The sequence below is a fragment of the Temnothorax americanus genome, unplaced genomic scaffold (genome assembly GCF_048541705.1).
Source record: "Temnothorax americanus isolate GAGA-0224 unplaced genomic scaffold, ASM4854170v1 Scaffold1, whole genome shotgun sequence".
Lineage (NCBI taxonomy): Eukaryota > Metazoa > Arthropoda > Insecta > Hymenoptera > Formicidae > Temnothorax > Temnothorax americanus.
Genome location: NW_027509230.1, coordinates 4766294 through 4788074, shown reverse-complemented (window position 1 = coordinate 4788074; position 21781 = coordinate 4766294). Strand labels below are relative to the sequence as shown.

The 21781-nt window shown below is 45.7% G+C and overlaps 1 protein-coding gene and 1 long non-coding RNA gene across 3 annotated transcripts in view; one reads left to right on the top strand and one right to left on the bottom strand.

The window, feature by feature from the left end:
• LOC143901780 (uncharacterized) overlaps nt 1-12746 on the top strand; it is a 66716-nt gene extending 53970 nt beyond the window's left edge. Inside the window, exon 5 of one of the 2 annotated variants that reach the window (XM_077414454.1) lies at nt 11865-12746. The gene's annotated coding sequence lies outside the window, so the exon portion shown is untranslated. Of the gene's footprint in view, nt 1-11805 lie in introns of both variants that reach the window. The other variant, XM_077414374.1, reaches the window with a different exon arrangement.
• Nucleotides 2182-18513, bottom strand: LOC143901896 (uncharacterized). Its single transcript, XR_013258219.1, has 3 exons — nt 16076-18513; nt 5276-5681; nt 2182-5139 (listed from the first exon to the last, which is right to left on the bottom strand). It is a non-coding gene; the product is annotated as an uncharacterized LOC143901896 (long non-coding RNA).
• Between the last annotated feature and the right edge of the window lie 3268 nt (nt 18514-21781).

Below are 21781 nucleotides of genomic sequence, written 5' to 3'. Positions count from 1 at the left end.
CGCCGCATCGCGGTATACGAAGGCGCAGGGAACAGAAGTGGATTCGCTTCCTCCTGCTTCTAACGCTAATGTCGGCTTTCAGTTTCGATCTTGATCCGGAAAGCCAACGAAAACTTAGCGAGAGAATCCCTGGAAAAAGAGTATATTATACATATTCAGGAAGTACAAACACGAGTTCAAATGTATAACGTGAGAATACAGAAAAATATTTTTCTCCAGTAATTAACATTAGATTATTATGAGTACAATAGCATGTATATAAAAAAAAATTATATGAAAAATAGTCCAACATTTTTATGAATATTTTATATGTTGTTAAAAAAACCTAGTCACAGTCGTATACGAGTATTAATCTTTTATAAATGATTTAATTTATTGTATTATTTAATCTGCTCTTGCGCGATGTTTTTTTTTTTTTAATAAATTGCGAAATGGAATATTGGTTCAATAAAAGCGGTATAACGGTATGTTTTGTAGATTTCTTTTATATCTCGGTCATCATTGCTGATAATCTCTCCTAATATGACAATGGAACGAACTCCATGCGTGAATTAAGTCATTATCCTCTGTGCTCCATGGGGTTTCTATAGATTATTGATCTAATCACACGGCTCGTTTCGCTTTAAAAAGCTCATGAAACGGTTTCTAGTCATTCTGGATCCGACTGTTTATCACTGTCACTTGACGCCAAATTCGATTAATTTATCGTCGATAACGACGTTGCTTGAAAATCAATACTCCCAAAAATATCACACTATTGTATTTTGTTAAATTATATATCATTAAATCGTACTGCTAATCTTAGTCGCAAGTGACATCTTCGAAAGTGCTCTCGAATGCGATAAGGATAATACTGCTATTTTAAAAATGCATAAAAGGATTTTTCGTTCAAACCTATGATAACCTACGACAACCGGATTTTACGCGAGTATTGATTTTCGGGATTGCCGCCTGCTGTGCAAGCTCGAAAACATTGTCCCCTCAAATCCAGCCAGAATGGATTCCATAAAGACTATTCGTCGCACCATTGTGGAAAGAGCAATTTTATGCGAACCGAGTACGGACTGAATCGAACTGGAACTCAGTCAATAGAGAAACTTGAGAAGAGTATACTCTTATACATATACGTAATACCTATAGAATATATCTTAGAATTATCAAATGCAAAGTGAGAAAATAAGTCATTGTTCAATAGCACCAATAATTACATTTCCAAAATTTCAATTCAATATTAATTAAATTTTATTTTCACAAATTTAATATATAAAATCAAAAAATATATAAGATAAATTTAATATAAAATATTAAGATATTAGGATAATGATTTTTTTCAATATTTTTGATAAGAAAAAATGTCTTTAAATTTTTTATAAAATTATTACAGTTAATTATCATAAAATCTGTGACTGAAAGAACATTTAATAGTTCTGAGATATCCTGTACGAAAGGACACCGAACGCCGACTTTGCCATGAGATGGGTGATCTTAGAGCGCGACGAACGAACAGCGCGGCGTGATCGACGTGCTTGCTGCACCTTGCCAACGATATAAGAATCTTCGCATTCTTCCTGGCTTCTATTTTTATCGGCTGCCAACACTGTGCGCTAGCCAACGTTAGCCGCCTTCCACGTTCCAGCTAGTTGGCACACGCTCGAGAAAAAAATTTGCAGGCGGTCTGGAGCCCCCTGTATTTCGTTAAGAGGCGCGCACGCTAGATACGCCCGACTGGAATCCCTATATTACCGCGACTTGCGAGCCATCCCGCTGCTAACATTCGGCACACGATGCGTAACAGACGCGTATTACCAGAGTGCACGCGCGTGGGAACCGCGCGTGGTTACGGCAGTCACCGAGGCATCGCGAGAATTCGTGTAATGTATTAAAATGAATACTTCTGCTCGGCAGGAGTAAGCCTTAATGGCGAAGATAAACAAGTAATTACAGGTACGTTTTGCCGGCAGACGTAACGCCTTAATTATGCTGGCGGCATTGCCAACGAAGTTCGCTGGTAATCATGATAATTTCGTTAGTGATTCTTGTTCCGGATTTTCCACCATATCTTTCATTTCAAGAATATACGCTGATGCTCAACACATAATTAATTATTTATGCTTTGTTAATACATTAATATATTAACATTCCTTATAGAGATTCCTTAATGAAGATGAAATGAGGAAGAAAAAGACGTAATGACGAACGCTTGCGGTTAAAAAAATTCGATTTTAAAACACCTTCGCTCCTAGAAATAAGGAAAGTAGATTTTCCAGAAACTTACAATTAGTCAGATGTTTTTTACGCAACGAGAACATAAAATGCACAAGTATAAATTACTGTTTTGACACGTATTGCAAAGTCTGAACATTGCGATGACTATAATGGAGTCACTTTTAATAAAGACTGGCTAATCAATTCCGATGAAATTTCATAAATAGGCTCCATATAGCCTTATACATAATTTCATGGAAATTGATTAGTTTAATCGTTAGTCTGCATTTAAAGTGATTCTATCGAATTAGTCATCGCGGTGTCCACATAATATATTGCTACCATGCTAAACGTATATCACGGAGTGACTCGGCTGGATACTGATACGCTTCATTCATACCCTATCGCCCTTTAAAGATATGGACCGCGCGTTGCGGGTCATAGTTCGGAAAATCCTATATACCTATAAAAGGCATATTCGTCATCGCACCCCCCAGAAACTGTCCCGCGCGACAGATGGGTTCACCCCCGGATATGTCGCGGCGAAGCATATCGCCGCACGCATATACACACGCAAATGCGCCTATACGCAACGCGTCGCAGCGCAACGCAACCGTGAACTTGCTGCACGACCATGCAGCGCGCGTAACACTTTGCCGCGCGCGGCGCGGCCTTACACGTTCCACGGCAATCCCGATCGGATTAGACGCACCGTTGGCGAGCGCAATGTGTTTCGCATATTACCGTCACGCTTGGCTGATCCTGTACCTCCGTGGCGCCAACCTGGTTGCTCTCTTTCCTCTCCCTCTCACCTCCCCTCGTCGTCTTTCTTATCCTCCCGCGCATCTCTCACCCTCGACCTCCTCGCGTCTACTCTCTCTTTCTCTCTCTCTCCCTTTGCCGCTTCCCGCTCGATTACGGTGCGAAGATAACGTACGGTAAAATAAGAGTCCACCGGGGGCAGCTCTGATAACGAATGATAGGAATTTAAATGAGCCTGCCACGCATTCCCAGGCGCATTCTTCCGTTGTTACTTTTCGCACCGCGGCGCGCGGCCCCGAAGGCGCCAAGATCTTCACGTATTGCGGAAATTGCCTCGCGCGCGAGAGTCCTCCGCGCAGCTTGTATCCTTAGGCAGGCCGCTATCGAAACATCTCATTAATGGCTTTATCGTCCACTTCCGCGGTCTCTTATAGATTGCGGCGGATACGTAGGCGCAATTTCACAGGAACGTACGCCACTGGTGAATAACTTCTTCCCATGCGCGGCGCGACGTTACCGCGAACGAAGTTCGCCGCGACACATATGCGCGATAAAGAAAATAAAGAGAAGCGAAAACTGAGGAAAAAAGTGCCGCGAAAGAAGGGAAGTAAATGGACGTTATCGACGTTAAACGGTCCACGGCCGATGATTTACACGCGCCTTAAATCGCCGACACACACCGCGCGAGTCTCCGGGAATCTGAGAGGTCGGTAGGTAGGTAGCCTCCGTGTATGATCGGTAATTCGTGCCACGAAATTACCGTCGCTGTTAATACACCGCCGGTGATTTATTCGCGAATCCTTTCCGGCCTAACGAGGATTCTACGTGTCAACCGTAGAAATACACCGACGCGCAACCGGTGGAAACCTGTCATTCTTATTACGACACGGCACCCCGACCTGGCGTGAAAGAGGAGAGAAAGAGAGAGAGAGAGAGAGGACGAGGAAGAAGAAGCGGAGGCCGCAGAAGCGCAGGAGATGCGCGCGGCTTCTTTCGCGAGGAGTATACACACCGTACCTGTCCGCTGAAATCCTATTTCCATCGTGAACTTTACGACCTACCTGTACCGTCGCCCATTGACGAATAAATCACTCTTCCCGGCGAGCGGCGGCTTCTCCTCGAGACTTGCACAGATAGAGGCGAAAGGCAGAGGAACAAGAGGACGGGACGAAGGGGGAAATTCGATTAGATGGAGCCGTCTTCCGCTCGACTTAGACTTCCTCCCACCTTCCGATCCGGTGGCCTTTGCTCTGCCTGCAGGATTCGACGTGCGTGAAGGACCTTTGATCACGTCGAAACGTCAATAACTGAATCTTTTCGCGATTTTGTTTCATGACGAAGCCTAATCTAACAAGTCTCATTCGAAGAAATACCGCGCGAGAATACTTTCCGGTAATTCCGTACGTTGGACTTGCATTTAATGAAGATAAAAGCAACTTTTAACTATTTAGACAGGTAAAATCCCCCTTTTCTGAGCAATTCTCGAAACTTGAATCTTTTGCAAACTTATATAACGTTTTCTGGTATTCTCGTTTGATTTTGTTAGCTCCAAAATTACTCGCGAAGCAAAAGTCAGACGGCACACAATTGCCGTCAGTCAGAAATTAACATCGTCAAATTTCGCGTGATGGTAAATAAGACAGTATTAAGGACTGCAAATCAACCCTGTTTTTACGAAACAAATAATTCGTATAATGACCGACGAGTCGGTCCTTGGCATATTTTTTTTCGTTCTTTTCTTTGGCGAACACCGTTATGATTCGGTGCGAGACTCGGTGTCTTAACGCGCGGTGTACCGGTGCTCGCGAGGTGATCGTAAACCATATCATCGACGGAATACATCCGTTTTGGGCAACGTTCAGAGACGTAGTCGTGCATACGCCTGGTGAACACGACGTTCCGCGAGCGTCGATGTGTCCTGGTCAAGGTTGACTGGAGCGCAGCGACGGTCGCCGTCACGCTCGAGGAGTTTCGTTTCCCAATTCGGTTTTTGCCGCGTTGCGTTGCCCAGTTCTCTCTGCATGCTGACAGCTGGTGGACGGATGATACCGGCGAACTCGTGGAGAAACAGAATGTACATTTCGTAGATTTCGAGGTTACTAGGCAAGAAGACGGAAAAGCGGTAACATCGAAAACGCAAGAATGAACATCAATCTTTAATCAGTAAAGCATCTGCGAAAAAGAAGAAATATATACATACGGGCTATTGTAAATTTTCACGCGATATTGGCAGCGTTAACGAAGTTTGCAGCAAAAATTTGTGATCTTTTTGGTCTTTTTATTTAAAATGCACATATGTTGTACATACCGTTTTAAAATGACGCGTTGTGTCACAATAAATATTTGATTATAACATTCTTATCTTGTTTTCCGATTCTGCAGGATATTTACACCAGTGAATCCAGCTAACGAATAGATAATGTCCAAAGTGTTAACACGTGGCTCTGCGTTGCTAACAATGGACTAACTGTTACTGCGCGAAAGGTTTCCACGCTTCTTACTGTTTCCACTCGTCTTTCCCTTGCGCTTGCGACTAAACCATATAAAGATACATCACGTACGCCGCACGACGTGCCTATTCTTTTCCCGCTTCTTCCGCTTCTCGCTTCTCTTTGCATGCCACTCTATTCTCCTCTGCCGACGGAGGGTCCCGTCCGGATGGATCCGACTGTGCGTGAGCATTCATCTTATGAAGTGCAATTTTGTATTTTAATCTGAAAATAAGAAATTGCTCTTAAAGAAAATTGAACGGTCAAATGACAAATTGCGCATCACATTCGTATATAAACGTGAACCACGCAGTTTTTGAAATGTATAAGAAGTTAAATTTTTGTACTTTTTCCTTTAGAGTCATAAACTCTCTTGGAATCATTATGGACAATTCCAGAAATAGTTAATTTCAAGGGGTATCGGGCGTTTCTCTTCCCGCAGACTTCTTGTTCGTTCTTGTCGGACCTGTCACCAGAGTGACACATCGCTTCGCTTCCACTCGTGAATCGCAACATTAGCGAAGCGCCCAAAACCTGTCACGTTCATTAATCAGCTTCTCGGAAAAAGCTTCAGGAAGAGGACGTGAGGAGGAGCGAAGTACGAAGAAAAAGGGGTGAAGTGGATCGCCAACGACGAGGGCCGGGGGGGGAGAGAGCCCTGTCAGGTACCGGGCATCGCCGTAATACGTCTGCCCAAAAAGGTTGTCGCACGTTAAACGTGTAAGCCGGGTGCAGGAAGATGGAACGTCGCGAACGTTCGGCGAATACCAACGGCTCATTTACCAATTTTCGGCGAGGTCCGTACAGCGGAGGGAGGGCGTACCGCGAGAAAAAGTAAGAGGGCTGATGGGCGAAAGAGAAAGAGAGAGAAGGAAAGTACGCGCGAGTAGCAAAAAGAAAGAGGAGAACGAGTACCCTTCTTGACTTCCCTACGTACTCCGCAGGGTCTTTGATTCGCGGTGACGCGGTATAAATAGAAACCTGCTCCTTCTTACAGGCCGAACCACTCACGGCCTCCCCTTCCCGCCCCTCCCCCTCGCCCTGCCGTCGTTCCACCGCGTCTCGTTCTCCTCCCTGCTCATCTTCTTCTTCTGCTTCTTCTCCTTCTTCTCTCATCCTCCTCGCCCTCTTCAGGGTTCTTGCAGGACTCTGCCCTGCGCGCGCTCTGCTCCTCCCGTTTACTCCGCTCCGAGGTAACCTGTTATTTCAGGATTGCGAATCGCCGGGTGTTTTTACGGGTCTCTCGGCGTACGGCACTATAAATATCAAAGACTCTCTCTCTCTCTCTCTCTCTCTCTTCTCCTGCTCGCAGGCTGTTCGCCCGTCGACGAGCACGACGCCGAGCGCGGCGACGAGGACGCGGACGTGGACGCGGGAAGCAACGCGACGGGGCTTCTGTGTCTTCTCTTCCCAGAAAATCGACGAGGCGCCTCTTCACGGCATCTGTCGCGCTACTACGATCCCCGTAATTAAACAGGATCGCCGGGCGATCTGCGTGTACGGTATGCACGTACTTATCCCCGTGCGTATATACGCTATAGGACGTCGCGCGCTCGTCCCGCGTAAGAAACTCGCGAGATGATACGCTTCCTTCCGCAGGATCCAATCGGACAACCGGCGCATCCTTGGGAAGATTCCTCCACGGATTCTCCGAGTCACGAAGATCCGCATAAGATCGTGGAGGATCACGTCTTCGTGACTTCAAAGAGTTTCTTTGCGGGGCACGATTACCGGTAATGAGCGGAGCAATTATTTTAATGCCGGCCGGGGTATTACGTAAATATTCGTAAAGGCGACGTTTATTTAAACTCATCTTGTCGTACCTATCCCGCATATAAAGTCATAAGCGGTAAATGGAACCCAAATAACATCCCCCTTCTTAATGTCGTGCAACGTTCCCTGTAATTCTTGCGCGCGGCAGAGCTGTAGGAACATTTTTATAAAAATCTACGAAACCTATACTCTCTTTACATTTCTTCTACCTTTGGTAATATTTTACTATATTGTAGAACACACGTTCCAACTTCGATATGTGACGAGTTTAAGTTTAAATTAAAAAGGAAAACAATTTATGTGACAGTCCTTTTAATCATGCATCAAAATGTGTGGTTTTCACCTGCACACTTTGACAACAAAAGGCATAGTTTGTTTAAAAACGTACTCGCTTTCGGAAAGAGAGAATTGTTTCTTTTATCATTTCTATTCTAAAGTGCGTTAGAAGAGGGACGTAATGACGGCAATTAGATGCGAGCAATTAGATAACGTATCGAGGACGAAGGGCTCTAGATCTGGCCCTCCAGCCGTATGACCCTGCGGCCACGAATACGGCGGAAAGAGCTCTGCGGTATCGTCATTGATATTCAACGTGCGTCGCCGTGAGTAGCCCTGATTCTAGACGTAATTCACGGAATTCTCGTTTCGGATAGACCAAGAATCCCGGCATCCTGGATGCATTCCTGATTACCTCGCGATGCGCACACGGAAATTCCGGGGAACGCGGATGTTGATTTTCTGATCGGCCGCGCTCGCGGGGATCGATTCTTCATGCATTTATTCAGCCGGCATACCGCGGGCACGCCCGCGTACCACGCTGATAACCTGCGTGGGGATCGCGCTATATAGCCCCGGCACCGAAAATTAATTGGCATTTTAATCTGGCGATAAGGATGTGCCACCGGCTGCTCATTTATCTTTCGTTGTCGGCCGATTTACCCCGCGCCGCCCGATTAATTTATTTCAGACTCAGGCGAGAGAGCCTCTCTCGATTAATTGCTCCGGCTCCGGTCCTTCACCCCTGCGACTTTAATGGAAGAGCCTGTCTGCGAAGTCTTTGTACACATTGTTACAAACTCGAGCGCGCCAGTCCTGAAACCACTTAACTTTTTAGCGACACAAAATCATACGATGTTCGTCAAACGCCGATAAATGAAACGATACTGATTTAAATCATTAGAAAGTGAATCTTATTCTCTTATCACACGAGATCTTATTACGAAAACGAATTTGAAAACAATTGTAATTCAAAGAATAATCTAATCTAATTTATTTAATGCATATCTGCTATTTGCTCTTGCATGCATTAATTTATACATTTGCTGTTGTTAACATTTGTCATCTTTTTTTCTCCCACATTGACCATTGTGTATTTATTTTATAATTATATTCGTCCGAGTCAACGACTTTGCCGGCATAAACGTTCGGATCTAATTCTCGTATTCCATCGGCCGATCGGCGTATTCCAAGTATATTGCCTGAAGGGTCGGTTAACCGTTAGTTTGCATCTCGGTTATGTCCCGGCAAAGCGTATATCCAGCCCGAGATTAATCGGGTCTCTTTGTCTCAATGAACCACCCGCCGCTCGCCGGATAATATCGCCGATACATCGATAGCGGTCTCGATGAACGTCGTATCGCAATCTCCCGAGCAATTTCTCAGAGCGAATCCGCATATCGTTATGCACAGGCCAATGTACCCCTCGGCGCGGAGACGCGAGCGAGCGAGCGGAGCGCAGTCGCTCACGATGGACGATTCGCTCCAATGATCCAGATCCATTTACCTAGTTTCCAGGAAACGACAACGGCACTGGTAACTTACTCATTCGCAAACGACAACCACTGTCTCCGTCCGCGCTGCCCTATCGCGACAGGTATACCGCGGAGGCCTAGTGGACCCACCGCGCCATCGTCGTCGTGAGCCCCACCGGGCATCGCGCCGGTATGCGCTCGTGGCCTGCCTGACGCGTCGTATACGAGAAGAAGGGAAAAAAAAGGAACCGCTAGTCCAGTGGCCCCCTATCTAACTGGTACATCGTTTTCGAACGAACGAACCGTCCGCCAGATTCCACGCGAGATTGCGTCCGGCGAGCGAGGTCGCGGTCATCGCGTCACGCCGCGCTCTTTACCCCGTATACATCTTACCGGACGCGACATTCCGATGCAGCGTCTCACTCGTGCGTTTCCGCCGTTTCCGGTACCGCTCCGGTCCGGTCCCACTCGGTGGTCAAGGTCGGACCTGGACCGCTGGCCTCTCACGTTTCGCACGACGACAATTAGCAACTTGAACGAACTTGAAACGAAATGCGAATGCCCGTTTACTTCTAAAAATTATCTACTTTTAAAAGAGAATTCGTGTCAACAGTGTAATAACTCCGCGTAATGTTATACATGTATACCATTTACGACCATATTTGTAACGTGTATCTCTTTTTCTAAACACATGAATAAATAAATAACAAGAATAACGAAAATTCTCTTTTGCGTTTGAACTCATAAAATTCTCAAAGCATATAGACGTGCTATCGAAATCTTATTCGTCAATATCGTAATATAAAAATAATTATCTTAATTATCTGGTTTGATGATTATAATGCGAAGTCTTGGAAGTAAATTCGACGCTAGACAAGAAAATAAATACTAGGATTCAACGGTAGATAAAATATTTTATATCGATGTCGCTCAAACGAGAGAGAAACGAAAGAGCAATATATGTAGGCTATATGTAAAATTAATTCATGTAATAAAAAACTCAATTTCTTAACTCCAAACACTAAATAACGTACAACTTAGCGTAATTAACATAAATTCCGATCAGTTCCCATGTCTCAAGAATTCTTAATCATGAGAAACCGTCGACCACCTTGCAGCAAGTTGTTATAAAGTGCCGTTGACTCTTTCAAAATGGAATCACGAGAGAGAGATATAGCTCCAAGCGGGCCGCCACCCAATCATCTGAAATTAAACGAATCTCTCGCGTCTCACTGTCGCGCGGCCAGGGCATCGCTGAACGAATTAATCTCGTTAGGCGAGAAAATTAGATTCTTCTTTCTTCGCGCGTCCAAGAGTCGTAACCCCTCGCGCGACGGGGGCTAACTATATTATTATCATTATCGTGGAAATCTCATCGGGTCGGTCGGGGATAACTGATTCCCTCCGCGATCAACGAGGGCTCTCGTTTCCCATCCTGTTTCATTTGGCTCGACGACGTCACGAACGGAGACTAATAGGGGTGGTAATCGCGAATAACGTGGGGTTGTTTCAACACGGCGTGGATAAACCAATGTGATACGAGAGCTATAATTTCCGACAATCGCGTGCACGCGTGTGAATATACGTGAGCATCACGGTAGAACGTTCACGCATACACGCGTATCGGAGCGCGGGCTCGGCCGCAAAAACCGTCTGGACCATCCCGCCCGGTCTGACTAGCAACTTTCGTCGGGTGACGGGCAAAAAATCGAGATCGCGATTAGAGGGATCGCTCTAAACAAGGTACGCTATTAGGCCGACGCGCGCGATGCGCACGATTAATAAACATATGGACTCAATTAATAGTGCATCTCACGGCGTATATTCCGTGCTTTCGTCGAAACCGAGAGTTAGAACACGTGTGGTTTCTGGAAGATTTTCGAGGCGGCCGCTGTGAGAGATAATCTTGCATTGGATAAAAAAAATTGTCTTCTTTGAATTGAAAGGGCGGCTCGGTGAAAGATATACGAAAGATAGCCCCCCCGACGCGACGGTTCTTCATTTTAACTGTAAATTTCTTTTTTATCTCAAAGTCGACTTTCCCCGAATAAGAGGATCGAGTGTTAGGCTCCATTGTATATTTCGCGATGCCAATCTCCTCTCCTTTCGTTTTAGCGTTCCTCTATTCTACACGCATGTATCAGACACATGCGCGTAATTTCCAAATTTAATCGACACGCCGCCGCCGGCACCTAAGCCGGCACGTGGAAATGGAGAAGGATTTCCTCACCCACTCTCGAACGTGTCCTGCAGCGCTTTGCCAATTAATTGCAAATTAATTTCGGCGCCCACGCACAACGCATCCTGTAAAACAGCCGATGTATCAGCCAGATTTAATCCATCACCCGCGTCACTCGCCAAATGAAAAAAACTCATTGGTTTCTCAAATTCCTACTTAAGGATTCACACCGTCCATTATTAGCTCACCGATATATTCGTTTCCTCCAAACAATATCTGTATAAAGGGTAAAAGAGTAAAATTAAAACTAAAAAAAATATATATATATATTTTTCAAATTAAATAACTGAATCTTTCTGCTGTAGGAATTGCATTTAGCATTTAGATAACTAGGTTACTTTTTTTTTTAAAAGCTATTAGGGAAAATTAATTTCGTTGTACAATACGCGTACGCGCGATAAAGGAAATGAAAGCACAATAACGAAGGGCGGAGTACCACAACGTTTGCTCGTCGTCGCACGCACTTTATACGAACTCAACGAGAGTGAAGTCGCCGGGAACATGACGACGCGACGCGGAGGTCTCCCGCGCGCGCGATCCGCTTTGATCTCAAAAATTAGCTTACAGTTTATTGCATTTTTTACAGCGCCTTTCATCTCCGAGATTTTGCGCGCGCGCCAGCTAAAATCTCTTATCAATATGCAGAGAGAACCAGGGAAGAAAAAACGTGTAGAGGGAGCGATACACAGCCGGCAAGGGGACGAAGACGCGAGTGAAAAAAGGAGCACCGAGAAAAGAACGGACGGAACGGACGGAGATGAAAAAGTTGTTCTGGATCAGCTACAAGCGTCCGGTTCGTATCGAACGTTTACAACTTTTTTCGGCTTGTAGGTTATTAATTATTACGCGTGCGTGCATGTATTCAACTTTTACAGTAATTAAAAGCTGATTTAATTAATGTGCGACCATAATCGTCATGGTGTTAATAAGATATCAACCAAGGTGTAACGTGACCATCAGCCATAATAGTTAACGAAGGCGAAACGATAAAAGTTAATTAATTAAAAATATTGATTAAGATTCAAATAGGCCTTTCCATATTTTACTGCTAAAGATATTGAAACTTTAACGCATCGCAAAATGTTTACGCACGCGATATGCAAATGTCGATAATGAAAAACTCATGCGAGACAAAACGAATACACGATATCAATATTGCAACATTAAATATATGCGATTCCTTGAAGAATCGTGACATCATCGTAGTGCTGTATCTATCGCGTGTAATACACGCACGCTGCCTTGTACTTATTATATAGCTCGTTGAACGACATAATGAAAATAAATTACGGTATTTAGAGGCTAATGAAAATCGAGTTCCGAGCCACAGTAAAACTGTTTTATTTTATCATGAACGATGATTATTATCGCGCTGCTGTTTTTCTCAGGACGAGTTACGTTAACTGGTCGATAATTATAGATGTTTATAATCGACAGCCACCTTGAATTGCGAAAATCTCGATGGAAACGTAGAAGATAATTTTACTCGATTTGTTATGCTTTAATCCTATTTACGCTACGTGTCTGCCAATGCAATAAAAAAAATATATATATATATATATATATATAGAAATATTATTTTCTTGCGAAAATATATTAAGAAGAAGTTACTCTTTTTTAGGAAAACGCTAAACTTTAAATTTTTTGAGAAATTAAAATCTCGAGGAAACGATATACAAGATTTATTTAATCATTAAATCTGATTTTATGTTGTAGTCATTAGTATTTATAAAATACTATTATTTAGAATTATCCTCTCTCTCTCTCTCTCTCTCTCTCTCTCTCTCTCTCTCTCTTTCTCTCTAAACAATTTTTAACTAAATTTAAACGACATGTCCCTCTTTTAAGTTCTCCCTCAAATCGATATCATCTTATTTCAACGTATTCCAAATTGGTCGCACATTATCTAATGTATCATAGTGTTACATCGCGAATCGGCTGTTATAACGGCTCTTAAATCCCGCCTCGCAGCGGGACGCTTTCGAGTATTACAAAATGATTGTCCGGATGCGTTGTCGGGGCGCTCCATTCTTTTCGAAGATGCCGACTTCGTTTGTCGAACGCTACGCGAGTCTAACTGTCCCTGACCGTTCGCGCCTGACAGGAGGATCCTTCTCACGCTCACGTTTAGTCATCCTGCTGGCGCGGCTGGCGGCGGCGCGGCGACGTCGATGCGCAAGCGATTGCGGACCCGCGCGCGAGAGGAAGAAGAAAAGAAACACACCGCGGCGCGCAGAGGAGATCGCAATCATATCCTGCACTACGACACCGCCGACGAATCTCGAACTCGCGGATTGCCGCGCAGCCTCCAATCGCGCGCTGCACGCTGACCGGTTCGTGATGTCATTCGGTATTTCCGTTTTGAAAAGGACGATATACCCGTGGTCGCGTCATCAACCCCCTGTCCCGCCGGGAGAAGACGCGTCGCGTTCCCCGGTCTCGTTAGGTTGCCCGCACGGAGTTCTTTTTCTCGACTTCTGTCCCCTCGAACGTCGCTGAGGGAATAAACCCGAAGATTACACTTTAATTGCCTTCACGCCGTAGAGATTGCCGCTTGTCAAACTTTTCGCTACAGACCACTGATGCAAAATCAGCTCGTCAAAAACACGTTTCCTACGTACACACAAGTTGGGTAGAATATGTTATAAGGGGACGCCCCGTAAGAGTGTCGTGCGTGTTACAGAGTAAAACGAGCTGTATCATAAATAACATTGCCAAATTATATTTATAGATGCCTCAGGAAAATTTTTCTTTCTTTTCCTTATTAAAAATAACAAGTCATTGGCAGGCGTAAAATGGACAAATAAATATAAAGGAATGCGCGTTGTAAATTTATTTAGAGTATAATTGCAAAGGACTGAATAAAAAAGCGAATATCTCTAACGAGTGTTGCTCAAACGATCTCGCACCACCAACCCGGACTCTTCCATGAGAGCTTGCACGCGTGACGTTTTGTTTCCCGCTGAATGACCCACGAGTTTACGTGTAAACAGCCCAATAATGGTGGCGGACCTTGACATTGCCCGGCGGCAGACAATGTACTTACTGTTTTTTTTTCCCTTGGTCGAGAGAACTCACGCCTCGGAACAGCGGAGGAAACAAAGCGGCCAAGAAAGAGACGACATCCGGTGTGCGCCGTGTGTCGTTCAACTCGCGCCCGCCGGGTTATCTCGCCAGGAAAGCGAACCGGCCATCTCCCCTCCGCGTCATCGTCCCGCGACTAATGGCACTCACGGCTAATTGGGAACTTTGCTTTCCGGGAGCGGACGGGAAAACACATCGTGCCTCGAGTGCCCGGCGAAGATTTCGTCCCGCGCCATTGACGTGAACGCGCGACAGGTGTGCGTGCGCCCACGGCAGAAACGTTCGCGGAAGTAATACCCTTTGTGACAGATTTCCTCGACGGCTAACGAGAGAAGCGAAACGAACCAATACCATTAAAATCTATATTAAAATCATCCTGCAAAGCGAAGCGAAGCTCTGCCAGCGTTTCGCTGTGATCGAGTTATTTATCGATTACATCGGCGAGAGAGGAGGAGCGACGCGCATCTTCTCAAGAGCATCGAGGAAGAAAGATACCTATATACAGACTTCCGTTCCTCGAACTGCAATGGCAGCGCTCCCCTTGTTGACTGGAGGTCTTGCTCAACGTAAACGTATTAACGGACGAAAGTATCGCTTCGTCGTATAATATAATCTATTAGCGATCAAAGGGCTCTTTCCTGTTTCCCCGATATCACCCCGATACTCAGCCCTCCCATACGCGGGAGTCGGCTTTTTCCCGGGGCATGTGAATGAAACTGACATGCTCGCATGATGGGAACACCTTGGCGAACGTAGGACGACGGACGACGGGCGCCACGGCCGATAGCACGGTGATTCACGAGATGACAGCAAGTGGGAAAAGATGAGAAACGAGGAAGAGATGCGCCTCTTGGGTGGGAAGAGCGCCGACGTAAGCGACGTCGACGACGGCGACGAAGAAACAGCGGCAGCTCCGCGATGAAAAGAAAAGGGAGACAGGAGAGAGAGAGAGAGGAGTCTAGGATATCATCGACTATAAATACTCGCGCGCAGCCTCGGGCAAGGACGCGGTTGCCTACGGAGAGGCATCCTAAGACTCGCGGAACGTCTTACGACGCTTCCGACGAGCGCTCTGCGCGCTCGATGTACGCGTCGGACAACATTGACGCGCGCTAATTGGTATCTTGAGCGACATGGAAAAGGGATCGTCCGGGATAATAAAGGGTATTAGCAGCGGGGTGGATTCCAGGATATATACCCACGTACGTACGTACGTACGTACGCGCGCGTAGTCGAGGCGCATTATCCGGAGATAATGAATCTTGGAATATGATATATTACCGAGGACGGAAGGATATACCTCGTCGTAAATTTGCTCGTCAGGCCGGCGGGAGTAACGGATCGAATCCTGCCTCCGTCCGCCATATCGCCGCGACCGTGCGGTATTATGCCTTGATTAGAGCCCCGATTAGAATCCGGGCGTTATTACGCAATGTTTTAATGCTATACCGCGTCGTAGAGCAACGTAATGAGACCACGTCGGGGTCATGATCAGAGTTGAACCGATTGGACATTGCATCTGCTGTCAGCGTCCTTAATCATACGAGTTTTTTATTTATTCGTAATGTAAAAGGATATAATATTAAAGACTTATTTTCCATTATTTGCTTATTGAGGATAATTATAAAATCTATCTCTATCGATTTTTAGAACGAGAAATTAGTGAAACAAAAATATTTATGTAACCAACCGACTCAGAAAAGTGAAGAGAAGAAGAATGCCGATGATATTCAGAGAAAGAACATAGCATGTAATAAGCGAGGAATTCTCACCTTTTTCGGCAAAATAGTATCCGCTCGGCGATTCTGTGTCCCGTTTAACGACTCCAGGGCATCCCTCTCCCGCGCGCATCGACTTCCTTAACGATCTCTGGTCTCACTGCGAGTTCCTGCTTTAGCTTCAACAATTAGAATTCCTCAACTTCTCGTAGACATTCGCACTTACATTATCCCTGATTCAGAAAATAAAAATATGGCAAAAATAAAAGTATTAATAGATATTTTTATTTTTATTTACACTTGTCAAATGTGTTGAATTGATTATCGTGGTTTGAACCGACAAAAAAATCGTCGAGGGAAATCTTTTTGCTACGCACATGTCTTCTTCTATACGGTCATAGCTTGGAGAAAATTGACTTGCAGAGTGACATTATTCTCCAGTCAAACGCATCACGATGCTATGGAATTACTTACGCCGATCGTTATCATCGGCTGCTGCCGCTGACGTAATCGTCGACTCGTGTCTCGTGTTTACGACGATTACGATCAATCAACTCCATCGAATAATGGCGATTGGTACTTTCTATCCTACCGACGCAGACATCGGCGGTTGTATCGGACCTTCGATCGCTTCTCGATAATCACCGGCGAATTTATTAGACCTTCCGCCAATTTCTTCGGGTTCCGTCAATCGTCGATGATCGTCATGCTCGGCACAGTCAAGGACGTCGCATCGGTCGATTACGGTATCGGTTAATTATCAGCTTTGGTTTCATGACTCGATTGCTTATTGCATAGCGCGAAGATCGGAAACGCGGTGGTTATAGTCATGTTTACGGATCATAAATTCGCGACGCTTTTCAGTGTAGAAATGGTTGTACGAATATTTAAGAATCGTCGGCAGTTATACGTCTTGAATTATCACGTCGGAAACGAGAAGAAAAAAAATAACGGACGTCGCTGAACAGTACAATGTTGGTGAGACCGGCCCTAAATATGGAGAAGGAAACGCTCTCGGATACAGCGCTAAGTTGCTTCTAGTCAAAGAGACACATTGTAACGCGAGGTTCCCTCGTTACGTTCGTTTGTTCGGTCCGAGGAAGTAACATTCCGCTTTACGCGGACATTTTTACCTAACTTAACCCATTAGCGAGCCCTTCTAGGATAGCTTAGCGCTCGGCTGTTACTCGGAACCAATTTCAAGCGGCAAAAGCCGCGAGATAAATTCTGAAATGGATGTCTGGGAAACGTCACGGACGCGCACCGTCGTCGACGTTCGGTCAATAAATACCGATTGTTGATGGCGACGTTGAACCTCCCTCGTCGTTGATCCGTCTCCCACGTATCTTCACGTGCGCGCCAAGGGCAACGAACGTTTTGTACGGAACGTTTGACAGGAGGAAGTCTGCCAAGGTGCCGGAAGACGATCGTTCTTACTCGTACGAGTAATATCTTAATAGGACAATGGCTACACACGCGACGAAACGTTATCCAGGAAACAATGTATTTTTCTCGGTGCCGGAACAGTTCTTCCCTGAAGTCATTGCGCTGGGCGGATAATGTTGGGAGTCATCAACAACAGTTACGTTGAAAACACGGTAGGACTGCTGTCGCGAGACCTTGCGGCAGCTACACCGGGACTGCGGAGAGATTTCCAGCTCCAACAGACGCGCATGGGGAGATCGCGCAAAAATGATATTAGGCGGGATAATCAGTGTTTATGTCACAGGCATATGCGCACACGCGCACGCAAAACCGCGTTGATGAAGTTTGCGTGACGCGCCAAAGGTGCGTTAGAGTGCCTCGACGCTACACGGATTCACCGATAAGAGACACTCGCGCGTACGATATAATGAGAATTTAATTCCCTCTTTGAGAGAGTGAGCTTCGCATCCCGAGTTGTACATGGGAAAGTTATTATACGTGTTAGAAAGCCGTGTTACTGATTTAGAGAAAGAAAGAGAGAGAGAGGGATGCACAGCGGCGACGATTACCCTTTATCCAACGTCCCTCGCTCGTCTTCGACCCTCCCCTGGTGGATTTCGTGTCCGACCAGAATTAGACGATCGAAACTTCGCGCTACACGTTGCGCGTTGCGTGTCGTGCCACGCTAACCGACTTTGTAAGTCGCACGAACCTTGGTGTTTCGATGTTACGCTACATGGTAGCATGACCAAGACGGAAGATTAAGCGTTCCAAAGCGTTTTCCTAACACGATAAAGATACGTTTCGTAACGTGCAACTTGGCGTTGGCTCGCAAGTCAAATTTGGATCGCCGCGCGATGGATTCAAGGCCTCCGCAACAGGCGGAATGCTTTACGCAAACTATCCCAAAGCGAGAACACATTAATGCAGTAATTAGGAGAGACGTCATTCGCGCACGAATGAAGGCACGTGTAATTTGTCTGGCAGTGATTTTGATTACAACTCGCGAAAGACGTTTGAATTTCAAAATATTCCGAACACCGCGCGCGTACAGCTGTCCGCGCCGTATGCCGGTTCCAGGGATTTACTTCCTGTAAATGACATCTTTCATCCACGCGAGGAAAGCCAATTTCTCAAAAAATTAGAGAGAACGTCACTCTTCTCCACGTACACCTCTTCGGCGAAGAGCCGTGCCGTGAATCGCGCGCGGAGCACAACGCGGCGGCAGGTCAACTACCTTCCTCCTGGTTGCAGTTCTGGGTGATGTACGTAAGCAGGAGGAATGGTGATTACCGCGATGGTAGTCCTTTTCAAAGAATTATATATGGTATTTCTTAATCCCCCGGCCTCTCTCCACCGGCGAGCGCGGCGGCGGCAGGTTAATGACCCGAAATTGTCGACGAGAATCGGGCAGCGGCTCACTTCCTCGTTTCGCGCCTCATGTCGGTCGCGTACCGCAATTAGAATCGGCGGATTCACGAAGGCACGAGGCATTAAAAATTTATCTAGCCCGGGATTACAAATGCTAGGCGGTTGCAGCATCAGCATCAGAGACAGCGCAGCCGTCGTCCTTATTAGCATGTTAAATCACATTACGCAATTCACTTACTTCGATTCGACAAAATTGATAAAATTAACGACTATTACACGAATATCAATGTTCTATTGGTTATCATCTAAAGAAAAATATGAGAACATGATAGTAGTTGTAATTTGTGATCTAACGGTCTTGCTTTGTGCCGACGAAGTTCTGGATTATTAAATACCGTCAGACCGTAACACAATACTCTGAGAATTCCCAAAGCAGACCCTTCTCGCGGTTGATCGTCGGACATCTTGTTTTATTCGGAACTGACGGAGAGTCGTAGACGATGGAAGAATGATACGAAGATCCAAGAAAAAGGGTGGCTCGCACGGAGCCACGTGGGTCCGGGTGAATGCAGCACCGTGTGGTCTCGTGTAGTTTAGTTCGTGAAATAGTAATCAGTGTCGTGTTACCGCCTTTGACGGGCTGGCGAAGGCTCGTAAACTCTTCTAGCGGCGCGACACACGAAGTCAAGGTCTGTTGAAGTCGCAAGGAACCACCCACCACGAGGGAACGGCACCGGCCGCCGCGCCGGTAGTTTCGCCGATCGGAAACAGCCCGAGCCCGCAAAAACGTCCGCAGTCTTTTATGCCGGAAAACCAAGGATTTATTAGTACTACATTAATAATGTTTTTAAAATACATTTTTTCTTATTCTATTCTTCGTCCGATCAACTATTATTATATTCATTTTCCTAATACAATTACTTTTAATAATACGCGATAATGCGCGTGTAAAATCGCCCGCAAATAAAAGCAAATAATTGCTTGAGTGGAACTCGCACGTGCTCCGAGAATAAATATTTCGGGGAAAGGAAAAAAGTCTCCTTTCCACGAGAAAGAACACCGAAACTGAACTCGGCGAATAAAATCTGCAGAATATGTTGCTCCCCCCGACTAAATCTCTTCCGCCATACTCTCGCCGCCGTGTTGGTATTTCTATCAAGCGGTTGGAACGTAACGATGAGAGATATATACATTGCGAAATGAAACGAACGGGTATTGAGGTGAAGACATTGAAATGTTATGACCGCTCGATTCTCGATTGACCCCGCGGTGGTTATTGAAAGCATTCGGAATCGTGCCATCCTGATAACCGGGAAACCGTAGATTGCCTGGTCGACGACAAAGCTTATCGTGGACCATCTGAAGCTATAGATGAAGTTGCACGTCGCGATGCCTCGGGCTTGTATAACCAGTGTCGTCGCCGTGTGATCGATGACGACAATAGAGCGCACATCGTGTGCGCCACAACTTTGTGTCTACGTTGCATGCACATATCTCACGGATTCCGCCTTGACATTTTTCCGACGGTGGAAACTATCTTCAACAAAGTATATATAAAAGACACAATATATCTCTCGTGGCGTTAAAATGGTGGTGAAACGGTCACTCCTCTTGCTTACATTCGAATCTTAATAGAATCCTGTCGTGTAAAGGAAGACAGCCTCGTTCGGAAGATGTAGATTTCCCTTTCTCTTCTATTTCTCGTCGCAATTATATCGCGAGATACATCCGCGTACGCGGGACCAAGATAGACGGGGCAGCATACGAGATCGGCGATCGCGGAAGCGTGCGAGAGCACGGCGATCGCCGCTCGCCGCCGGTACATCCCCGGCGTAAAGTAAACCCCGTACGCGCGCGCGATACTTGTCCCTCTATTTTACCGTCCACGGCGAGCGATTCCGCTGCATAACTGACTTAAGCGTTGCGTGTTCGCACCTACGCGAAACTCGTTTGCCGCTTCCTCGTTGGGACCGACGGACGTGACGTCGGGGAGGCTGCTGAAGATAATCGACATTCACTTGGCATTAATAATATTAGAACTGGCACGATGAAATCAGATTCTTCGTTAAACCGACGCGTTACATGCATGGCGAATAATAACGGGGTCGTAAACATGTCAGTTACCGAATTGCAAAATTATGAACGTGTAATACACATTTCGACATCAGCGGCGTACATCACAAGTCACACTTCGATGACTATACTAATGATAATAACAATAATTCTTTACTGTTGTTGACCAAAGCTGACATCTAGAAGATATAACGTACGTGTACGGCCTACTCTTTCAGATTTCTCTTGTATACGGATTTTGAAATAAGATAAGTGACGTTAAAAGAGCAAATTGAACGTGTGACAGGTGCAAATAAAAATATAGCAATTATTTGAAAAAATGTCTAAAATATACAAAAAATGCTATACTTTTCTAATTGTTTTGGAAGTTACTCCTCCGAAATACTAAAGACGGTAGAAACTTTGTTCGTATATATGATACAACATCAATCGGCATTAATTAATTCCGTTAAACTCAACCGTTTATCTTGTCCATCTACGTTATAGGATTGTAGGCTGCAGTTAAGCGTATAAGTTTCATCGGATGGACAAGCACGCAGCGGCGTATCGAACGGCATGCGCGGAAATCGTTCTCCTCTGCTAATTGAAACGAAGCTTATTGTTATCGAGATAGAGCGGGAGCTTAATTGGCACCGTGGATTACGCCGGAGCGTTTACGCGCGCGCGCGCGCGCGATTCCATAAACTCGCCGCGGAGCGGGTCGCAGTACGAATGGACGTCGAAGGGGACCCGACGTCCGCTCAATGTACGGTGATGTTGTACGAGGAATGCCGCCGACCCGCCGCCGCCGCCAGTATCAGGGGAACCTTCTAACTACGGTAGTGCATGCGTGTTCCAAGAGGATCGGTGGAATTTAATGGAACCTAATGGTTATGGCTTCGAGGTTAAAGT